This window comes from Pseudorca crassidens, chromosome 1 (genome assembly GCF_039906515.1).
Source record: "Pseudorca crassidens isolate mPseCra1 chromosome 1, mPseCra1.hap1, whole genome shotgun sequence".
Taxonomy (NCBI): Eukaryota; Metazoa; Chordata; class Mammalia; order Artiodactyla; family Delphinidae; genus Pseudorca; species Pseudorca crassidens.
The window spans coordinates 108,425,599-108,435,341 of NC_090296.1; the positions used below are offsets into that span (position 1 = coordinate 108,425,599).

The following is a 9,743-nucleotide window of genomic DNA, read 5'->3' on the forward strand; positions in this document are numbered from 1 at the left end:
ATAAAGTGCGTTAAATGTTTGTAAAAACTAAAAATAAAAAATAAAAATGTGTTCAAGACAGAGAGCTAACACAGAGACAGGAGTGACCAACAACATCAGGGAGGAGGATAGGAAAGGCTTTCTAGAAAAAGCTGGCTTTTGAAAACTGAATAGGAGTTTGCCTGGCAAATAGGGTGAAGTTAGAGGGGGGAGAAAGAAGAACATTTGAGGAAGAGAGAATAGCATGTCCCAGGACCACAATCCTTCAGCCTCTGCCCCTGACCCTCAGGAACACCCACCACCCAGGCTACTCTGTCCGCTATGCTCTGCTTGCCAAGATGGGTGCCCTGGACAGCACCGGAACCGGCCACAGCTTCCACTGCTGCAGACTCAGCGTTTCACATCCTTGGCGAGGCTTGCAGTGGCCAGCAGCCCCCGTTCCCACACGCCTTTCTCCAGGTCTTTCCTGTGGTCTCCATCTATTCCTCCTCTCTCGGTCCTTTGATTGAGATCCCAGTGTGTTCTGCTTCCAGATTCACCAGAGCTAGGACCCTGGGGATGCAGTGAATGCTTCTTGCATGGGGGTGGGGCCCGGAAGTAAACTAGGCCCTGGAGGAGAAGACTTCCATGAGTGGCAGAGAGGAAAACCTTCAAGGTGGGGGGGTGAGCAAGTGGTGTATTCCTCACAGAGCAGGATGAGGGGAAACCTAAGAGAGAGAGATTTACATTGGAAAAGACACTATTTCAAACAGAAATGTCCCGGGCAACCCATTACACGAAGGCACTGAGGGCACGGTGGATCCAAACAGTCCTGAGAGTGAGACCTTGTGCCACCATGGGTCAGAGCTGAGCAACATTCGAAAGCTCCAATTTGTCCTAAGTGAACCAATGTGCAGAACTAATGAGGTCATCAATTTTTCTTCCAGTTAATGAACTTGTCAGGAGGGGTGTGATGCGGGAAGATGATGAGATGAGCAACCAAACCTGATTAAATAGTTTCATCTTCATCAAAGAATCAGACACAGAGCTGAAGCCCCATTATTCACTAGAAGGGGATAATTACACAGAGGGGGCTGCCATCAGACCCACCCCTCCCCTCACCCAAGGGGCTCCATTCCCTTGGGTACAGGGAGTGTGTCAGACCTGGGAATGGGCACTCATTTAATTCAACAACTATTTATGGGCAGTTTGCTCCATGTCAGGTGTGGACCAAGAACAAAGGATGGAGACGAATAAGATCTTGTCCTTGCCTTTAAGAAGTTCATGGTCGATCTAGCATGGAACAACAGCTAACTGAAATATGCTATGAAAGATGCTCCCCCAGCACTTCACACCAGGTGCTATGGAGACAGAGGCGACTGGGAAAGAGAGAAAGGGGAGAGAACCCAGGAAGTCTTCTCATAGGTGGTCACCCTTGATCTGGGCTTTAGAGATGAGCAGAATTTCATCCTGGAAGAAAGAGGGGAACTGTAAGGGCATATCAGGCAGAGAGGCAAGCTTGAGTAAAGATAAGGTGGTATGGGGGCTTCCCTGGTGGCGCAGTGGTGGAGAGTCCGCCTGCCAATGCAGGGGATGCGGGTTCGTGCCCCGGTCCGGGAGGATGCCGCGGAGCGGCTGGGTCCGTGAGCCATGGCCGCTGAGCCTGCGTGTCCGGAACCTGTGGTCCGCAACGGGAGAGGCCACAGTGGTGAGAGGCCCGCGTACCGCAAAAAAAAAAGATAAGGTGGTATCATAATATCCAGCTTGTTTGGAGAAATGTAACCGAGCAGGACCCTATGGGGCCTTCCTCACAGGACTCCCCCCACCGCACCCCCACGTCCTCCACCAGCCGTTTGTCTGTAGAAAAACTTTAGTCAAAGATTTAATCAGAGAAGTGAGAAAATGCAGAAGGAAAGGAAAACGGTCAAACAGGACAAATAATAACAGTTCAGTCATTAAGCAAAGTCAAGGACTGTCATTATCTGCATGAAAATGGGTCTAAGCCATGTCCAGGTTTCAGCCAGAGGAAGGGAAAAAGAGAATGTGGAGGAGGCTTAACTAAAGTCCAGACAGAGAAATGGCATCCAGCTCGCGTTTTATTGGCAAGAAGAATGTCACATGACCAAACCTAAATGCAAGGGAGGTTGGGAAACGTAGCATAACTAAGACTGACTACGACTGTAATACCATGGACGAAGGGGAAAATGGATTTAGGTGGATAGCTGACAGCTTCTGCAACACTGCCTAAGATTGTCAAGTCTAATTTGTGGACTCTTTTGCACTGTCATTTCTTACTAGGCTCTAGGAAATCCATGATAGACTTAAACCTCTTTGCTTTCCTCACGACTGTGACCTTACTACAGCAGCACACAGCAACCACGGACTGTATGCCATTGTCAATGGTAATTGATTAGAAAGGAATTATGATTAAAAACAATGGGCTTTCGCCACCCTATACTACAACCAATAAACAAGTCTGTGCCTTCACAAAAAAGAGCTAAAGATTTCCACCATTTGAAAAAATACCCCCATGGAACCCAGGCAAACCTCTGTAGAACTCCAAGATTTCACTGAGCACAGTTTGAAACCCTTAAAACTACTGATGGGACGGGGTTGAAAGCTTCTTAAGAATTCACCCTGTGATATAGACTCATGAGCCTATCTCCATTTCTGCAAACTGAATAGTACGAGTGTTTTTTCCGCTGCAGATTAGGAGAGCTAAAAGTATTGCTGGGAGTAGAATAGTTTGGTATCCATCAGAAGTGTCTCCCCTGCCTGCAAGATATTCTCCAACCGCCCTGCCATGGCAGGCAAGGCTCTTTACAACCTGACCGCTGCCTAACTTGCCCAACTCAATTCCAACGTTTCTTTCCGCTGTGCTCCCTGAACCCCTTGCTCTCTTCCGAGTGTATCATAACCTTTTGTACCCTTATCCCTGTGCCCATCCTGTTTTCCCCCCCGCCTGGTCTGGAATGTCTTTCTCCTTTATTTCTGCCTATTGGAACTCTGCCCTTCCCATCAAATTTTTCCTGATCCTTCCAGCCTCATGTGCTTTTTTTTTCTTCCGCGGCTCTTTGCTTGTTCCTTATGACATGTTATATTCTATCCTGTAACATTTACTGGCTTCTTCGATGAACTCTGCGACTAGACTTTAAACTCTTCTAGGGTAAGGATGAGTCTCACTTACCTCTTCCTCCCCGCCATGTCTAGCCTAGTATCTTGAGGTAGTAGGACTCAAAAAAAGTTTTATTTTTTTGGTCGTGCTGCGCAGCTTGCGGGATCTTAGTTCCCCAACCAGGGATCGAAACTGGGCCCCCCTGGCTGTGAAAGCATGGAGTCCTAACCACTGGACCGCCAGGGAAGTCCCCCCCAAAATTTTCTTGAATTACCACTCCAGTCAGAAGTCTGGAGACGCTATACATTAGCTTAAATTCAGTCCCTCTTTAGGGAAGAGAAAGTACTTCCTCACATGCCTAGGTAGTCAGTAACTAACGTGCATTTCAAGGTATGATTTTAGATTTAGCAGCAAGGCATTGCCTTCCAAACATAAGTTTATTCAACTATTCGTGTAACATGTTTTTTGTAAAATGTTTGGATTAATAAAACTTTCTCTGAACAGCTCCCATAACAGGTACTAGGAATCCAATATTGAACAAGACAGGCTTGGCCCTTTTCCTTGAGCAGCTTACGGTTCAGCCTGTCAGAGAGCCGTCAAATCCATTGCCAACTACAGACACTAACTGAGAGCCCATGGTGTATGAGGCATCACGCCAGCAGGGCTGTGCACTGGCTGCGGTATGCAGAGGGGAGCATCGGGTGACAGGTCACACACAGAATCAGTATCTGGTTGAGGAGATAGGACATATATAAAAACAACAACAAAAAAACACTGCTAAGTACCACATGTTCCTCACCAACCAGGAAATCAGTCATCAGGGGAGGCAGGTCTTTGGAGGCAGGATTCCTTGCTAAGGCCAGGTAAGTCCGAAAGACATCGTGGAATGGGAGGGACATGTTCTAGGCCCTGGCAAAAGGCTGGGCTTGGATACAGGGAAATGAGGGAGTAGTAGGGCCCTCCAGGGAGTGACAGAGGAAGGTACAGTGAATTTAAGAAAAAACAAAGCAACTTTACAGGAGCAAAGCCTTCACCCTATCCTTTCTGTATTAATTCAGCACTCACAATGTACAATGCACTGGCGAGGTGCTGGGTGGCTGTCACATGGGTATAGGGTGTGGCCCTTGCTCCAAAGGAGTTACAGTTCAGACATGTGCAAAAAGAACCAGCAATCAGGTAGTATTTCCTCGCCTGGTGTCATTCCATTCTCTGCTTCGACTTAAGAGCAGAGAGCATTATCTCTAGGAGACCACTGTGAAGAGGTCCTTTTGCTTCCTGGTGGTGGAGGGAGGAAGCTGGTACCCAATTCATTACTCTGTCTCATTAGCCAGCTAGTATGTAAGTAGACATTAAATGGTGATGTTCAGTAGGGATACAGGGGATCTAGGTGGATGATCAGGGGCTGGCAAGTTGGGTGGAGATTCCAAACCTTTCTCTCCCCACTCCCCACTCCCTAATTCTTTCTAGAATACTGTAGCTCTTCTTGCATTCTCCTCCTGCACTTAACCATGACTAACAGAGCTTAAAAAGAATAGAGTTACTCTTGGGGCACTTCTTGGAGCAAAGGCAAAAAATGTAATAAAACGTCAGATGAAAGAAAAGAGTCACCTTCGTTCTGAAATGCCTCCTTCAAGGAGAAAAATGTAATCAGCAACACCTGACTAAGATGGGAACTATCATGTATATAGAAAAACATATCCTCTCACTTTCTGTCTTCCCTCTTTACCCTTTCTGCCTCTGCCCAGGCAGGACGAATTGTTTGGTCAACATACTAAATAAACCTCTGTCTACAAATAATAAATGCTGGAGAGGATGTGGAGAAAAAGGAACCCTCCTACTCTGGTGGTGGCAATGTAAATTTGTTCTCTCACTATGGAGAACAGTATGGAGGTTCCTTCAAAAACTAAAAATAGAGTTACCATATGATCCAACAGTCCCACTCCTGGGCATATATCCACGGAAAACCACAATTCGAAAAGATTCATGCACGCCTACGTTCACTGCAGCACTATTTACGATAGCCAAGACACGGAAGCAACCTAAATGCCCATCAACAGATGAATGGATAAAGAAGATGTGGTACATATACACAATAGAATATTACTCAGCCATAAAAAAGAACGAAATAATGCCATTTGCAGCAACGTGGATGGACCTAGAGATTATCATACTAAGTGAAACAAACAGAGAAAGACAAATATCATATGATATTGCTTATATGTGGAATCTAAAAAAATGATGCAAATGAACTTATGTACAAAACAGAAACAGAGCCACAGACATAGAAAACAAACTCATGGTTACCAAAGAGGAAAGGCAGGGAAGGTTAAATTAGGAGCTTGAGATTAACATATATGACTATATGTAAAATATATAAACAACAAGGACCTACTGTATAGCACAGGGAACTATACTCAATATTTTGTAATAACTTATAAGGGAAAAGATTCTGAAAAAGAATACACACACACACACATACACACACATATAACTGAATCACTTTGCTGTATACCTGAAACTAACACAACATTGTAAGTCAACTATACTTCAATTTAAAAAAATGCTAAATAGGGCTTCCCTGGTGGCGCAGTGGTTGAGAGTCCGCCTGCCGATGCAGGGGACACGGGTTCGTGCCCCGGTCCAGGAAGATCCCACATGCCATGGAGTGGCTGGGCCCGTGAGCCATGGCCGCTGAGCCTGCGCGTCCGGAGCCTGTGCTCCTCAACGGGAGAGGCCACAACAGTGAGAGGCCTGCGTACCGCAAAAAAAAAAAAAAAAAAGCTAAATAAATTTCACGTCAGTTAGGAGCTTTAAAGCTCTAATAATTTTCCTTGGCTCTTTCTTTTCCTACTCAAATAAGAAAAGCATCGTGGTTCTAACTTTTGATCAGAATTGTTCTAGAATAACATACCTTCTCATGAATGACTTCCTGTGTCTTCAAGAGATCATTTTCTTGAAAAGCCCCCTGACTCTCTTTTTGCAAGTCAGGCAGTGTAGTTTATTGGCTTTGTAATAGGAAGCTCTTGCCATTAGGGACTGAGCTAAGATCACCAAACTATCTCCCAAACGTCCTTAGTTGAGCTTTGAATCACAAAAGTAGTAGAAGGCCCAGCATGATATCTCCTCCAAAATGAGCAATCCCTTAATTAAACAGAAGTAAATAGAGGTTACAATGTGTTCCTTAATTAAATAGATGTAAATGCCCAATCACTGTGCTTTCCACACACATCAATTCTGCATCATCTCATTTTCCTGTTTGCCCAGTGGAAATGAAAATTCTGAGGCTCCATTTTGGTCAAAATCTCCCAAGTGTGCCTGCAAGGCTGGGCGTTCAATCATGAATATTTACCTACTGGTTTATAGAAATCTGTAACTGGTGTCTACTCTTCCTTCCTTTGGCATCTGTGGGCTTAGGAATTACTATGAACCTCACATTACTGGACTATCAAAGAGAAGTGGCCCTGCCTTTGCCCAACAAAGCACCCTGACTCCCACCTTGGGAAAACATACCTGGAGACACTATGTGAAGTGTGTGGTGTGGAAGGGGCATCTAACATAAAAACTGAGCCCTCTGTGTTGGGTGGCACTGGGTGACCCTGAGACACAGTGCCTCACGTCTGCTGCCATTCTGTACACCGAATCTCCAAATTCTTCCTGGGTATTGTAAATATAATTCGTGGAATCTAGGATGGTTAATTTGCATGTGTCACCTTGGCTGGGCTACGGTGCCCAATTCTTCAGTCAAACACTAGCCTAGGGGCTTCCCTGGTGGCGCAGTGGTTGGGAGTCCGCCTGCCGATGCAGGGGACGCGGGTTCGTGCCCCGGTCCGGGAAGGTCCCACATGCCGCGGAGCGGCTGGGCCCGTGAGCCATGGCCGCTGGGCCTGCGCGTCCGCAGCCTGTGCTCCGCAACGGGAGAGGCCGCAGCAGTGAGAGGCCCGCGTACCACAAAAAAAAAAAACACTAGCCTAGATGCTGCTGTGAAGGTATTTTGTAGTTATCATTAACATTTACAATCAATTGGCTTTAAGTAAAGGAGATTACCCGCCATAACCTTTGGCCTCATCCAGCCAAGAGAAGACTCTAAGAGCAAAAACTGAGGTTTCCTGGAGAAGAAGGAATTCTGCCTCAAGACTGTAACACAGAACTCCTGTCTGAGTTTCCAGCCTGCTGGCCTAAAGTACACATTTCAGACTTGCCAGCCCCTACAAATCACATGAACCAATTCTTTAAAAGAAATCACCCTCTATGTGTGTACACATCCTATCAGTTCTCTTTCTCTGGAGAATGCTGACCAGTAGGGAATGTGTCTGAATTAGATGAAAACATTCTACTTCCGATTTAGAGAAAGTAGTCCACCTCAATTGCAGCTTAAAGCAAGCTAACCGAGTGCCCTCGAATTGCTAAGATGGGAACAGGACTGGGGTGGAGAGGACGAACTGGGTCCATGCCACTCAAAGTGGTGACCATATTTAGGGAGCTTTCATCTCCTTGCAAGCTCTGGTGAGGCCAGCAACTTGCCAGCTATGAATTGGACGGTTATCAGAGGACAGCAGTGGGTTAACAACACTTTAACTGAGTCAAAGTGTTAATTGGAATAGAATCCATCTCAATGTATTCCTAGAAACAGGTCCGCTTTCTGAGGCATTAGGAATAAATTGAGGTGGATCCCGTTCCAATTAGAATTTATGATTAAGACCATCATTTCAGGAGGACAAGCTAAGCAAAGCCAGGTGCGTTTGAAAATCTATATGACTGAGGGGTCTTAAAGAAAAGGATTACTTGCCAGGAGAAAGTCGTAACGACCCAATCTGCCCGGTGATTTCTCCCCAGTCCCAGAATTTCCAGCAAAGTGACTGATATTTGAAGGTTAGGTTCAAGGAGTATTTTTCATCGACTCACAGGATTTCAGAGCTAAAGGAACCTTTTAGAAATGAAGGAATTAAGCTCAGAGAAGAGAAGTGACTTTGCTCCACAGTGACAACAACCAGGGGTGCCTGTCCCACCACTTCAGCCCCAAGAGTAAAATTGGGTCAAGAGTCGAAATAACTCTCTTTCGGTGGCCTCTGCTCTTTTCTCTAAAAACATTACTGAAAAGCCAATGTGCACTTTTCACTTTTGAATAGAATCAGTGGGTAGAAGGATCGTGTGCTCAACCTGGCTTTTAGGTCCAGGGAAAATCATACACATTAGGACCTACCATGTGCCAGGTAGTCTGATAGAAATCTAGCAGATATTATCAGAACACCTGCTCTTCACCTAGCACCGCACTAAGTACTTTACAATAAGTCTTTAAAACACCCCTGTGAGTAGGTCCTATTTCTATTCCCTATTTACACAAGAGGAAATTGAGGCAGAGAGAAGTTAAGCAACTTGCCCAAAGGCACCCAGAGAGGAAGTGGCATAGCTGAGACATGAACCTGGACAGTGTGGGACCAGAGTTGACACTCACCATTGTGCTCTCCCTTAATCTTCACGCTTTTATCATGGTGATATTATTCTCACCATTTTACAGGCTAGAAAACCAAGGCTCAGGAAATGTGAAGAACCCATCCGAGATCAATGCATTAGCTGTTCTGTAGACCATCTGCCCCCAGACACTACTGCTACACAACTCACCAGTGATTTGTCTCCTGGTGCTCTTTCACTCTCCCACCTTCTCTCTGATGGCACATACGACTTCAACAAATTAATTTCCCATATTAACGTTTACCTTAACGTCTCCAGGCAGAGTAAAGCCAGTTCTTCGTCTGTGGAGAGACAGGTGTTTGGGCCAAGATCTTTACGTGCTTCAGTCCTGAGCAAAGTGCATACAGGTCATTCTTGCCCCCTAGTGTTTCCCAGACTTCCTTGGAAACAATCACCTTGTTAAACTCAGTACAAATCCCAGGACCCCATCCCAGACTCAAGCATTTCTAGACCCCATGGAACAGGCCTAGAAAGCACCATGATTAACAAGTACTCCCATGTGATCCTGTTCCTCAGGGAAATTTGGGAATGCTGGATAAAAGTGACCTTTTGTGACCTCTTCCAGGGCCAAAATTAAATGGCAGCACGATGTCAGACAGACCTGGCTTTGAATATATGGGCTTCACATCACAAACACTTGATTTGGTCTTTGCTCTATGACTTACCAGCTTTACATTCTCAAATAAGTTTTTTGACCTTTTGATGCCTCAGGGTTCTTCCCTGTAAAATGGGAATAATAATGGCATCCATTTCATGGCGTTGTTCTGAAGAAGAGATGAAATAAAGCACGTAAAGCACCTAGCATAGTGCCTGTCACAGAGGCAGGGATCAGTAAATGTAAAGTATTTCTTTTTTCTTATTTCTTCTCGTCTAGGGAATTTACATTCTGGGGAATTCAGCATCCTTAGTTCACAGAGGGGCAGTGTCAGCCTTCAGCAGTAGGTGCAAGAGCCCAGTGGCAGAGAAGGGCATGCAAGTCCTTAGTACCCCTGAAAGCATACCACACATACCTGTGGGGACAGGAGAAGCAATGAAGGGCACACCTGAGCTCCAAACTGCACAGGCTCCCACTTCTTCCTGGGGAACAGGGCTCACCTCTGCAGCCCAGGTTCCATCTCAACCTGTCATAGTGACACATGTTCCTATGAGGACTTGGGTCAAATCCATTGACCTTAAAGAGCTCCCAGAGGTCCTGGAAAGC

The 9,743-nt window shown here is 45.7% G+C and overlaps 1 long non-coding RNA gene across 2 annotated transcripts in view; it reads right to left on the reverse strand.

Moving 5' to 3' along the window:
• Positions 1 to 5,844: 5,844 nt before the first annotated feature.
• LOC137230136 (uncharacterized) overlaps positions 5,845 to 9,743 on the reverse strand; it is a 30,014-nt gene continuing 26,115 nt past the window's right edge. Inside the window, exons 5-7 of one of the 2 annotated variants that reach the window (XR_010946011.1) lie at positions 9,553 to 9,663; positions 8,787 to 9,262; positions 5,845 to 6,214 (exon numbers count right to left, since the gene is read on the reverse strand). This is a non-coding gene — a long non-coding RNA (uncharacterized lncRNA). Of the gene's footprint in view, positions 6,215 to 7,028; positions 9,263 to 9,552; positions 9,664 to 9,743 lie in introns of those variants that run through there. The other variant, XR_010946010.1, reaches the window with a different exon arrangement.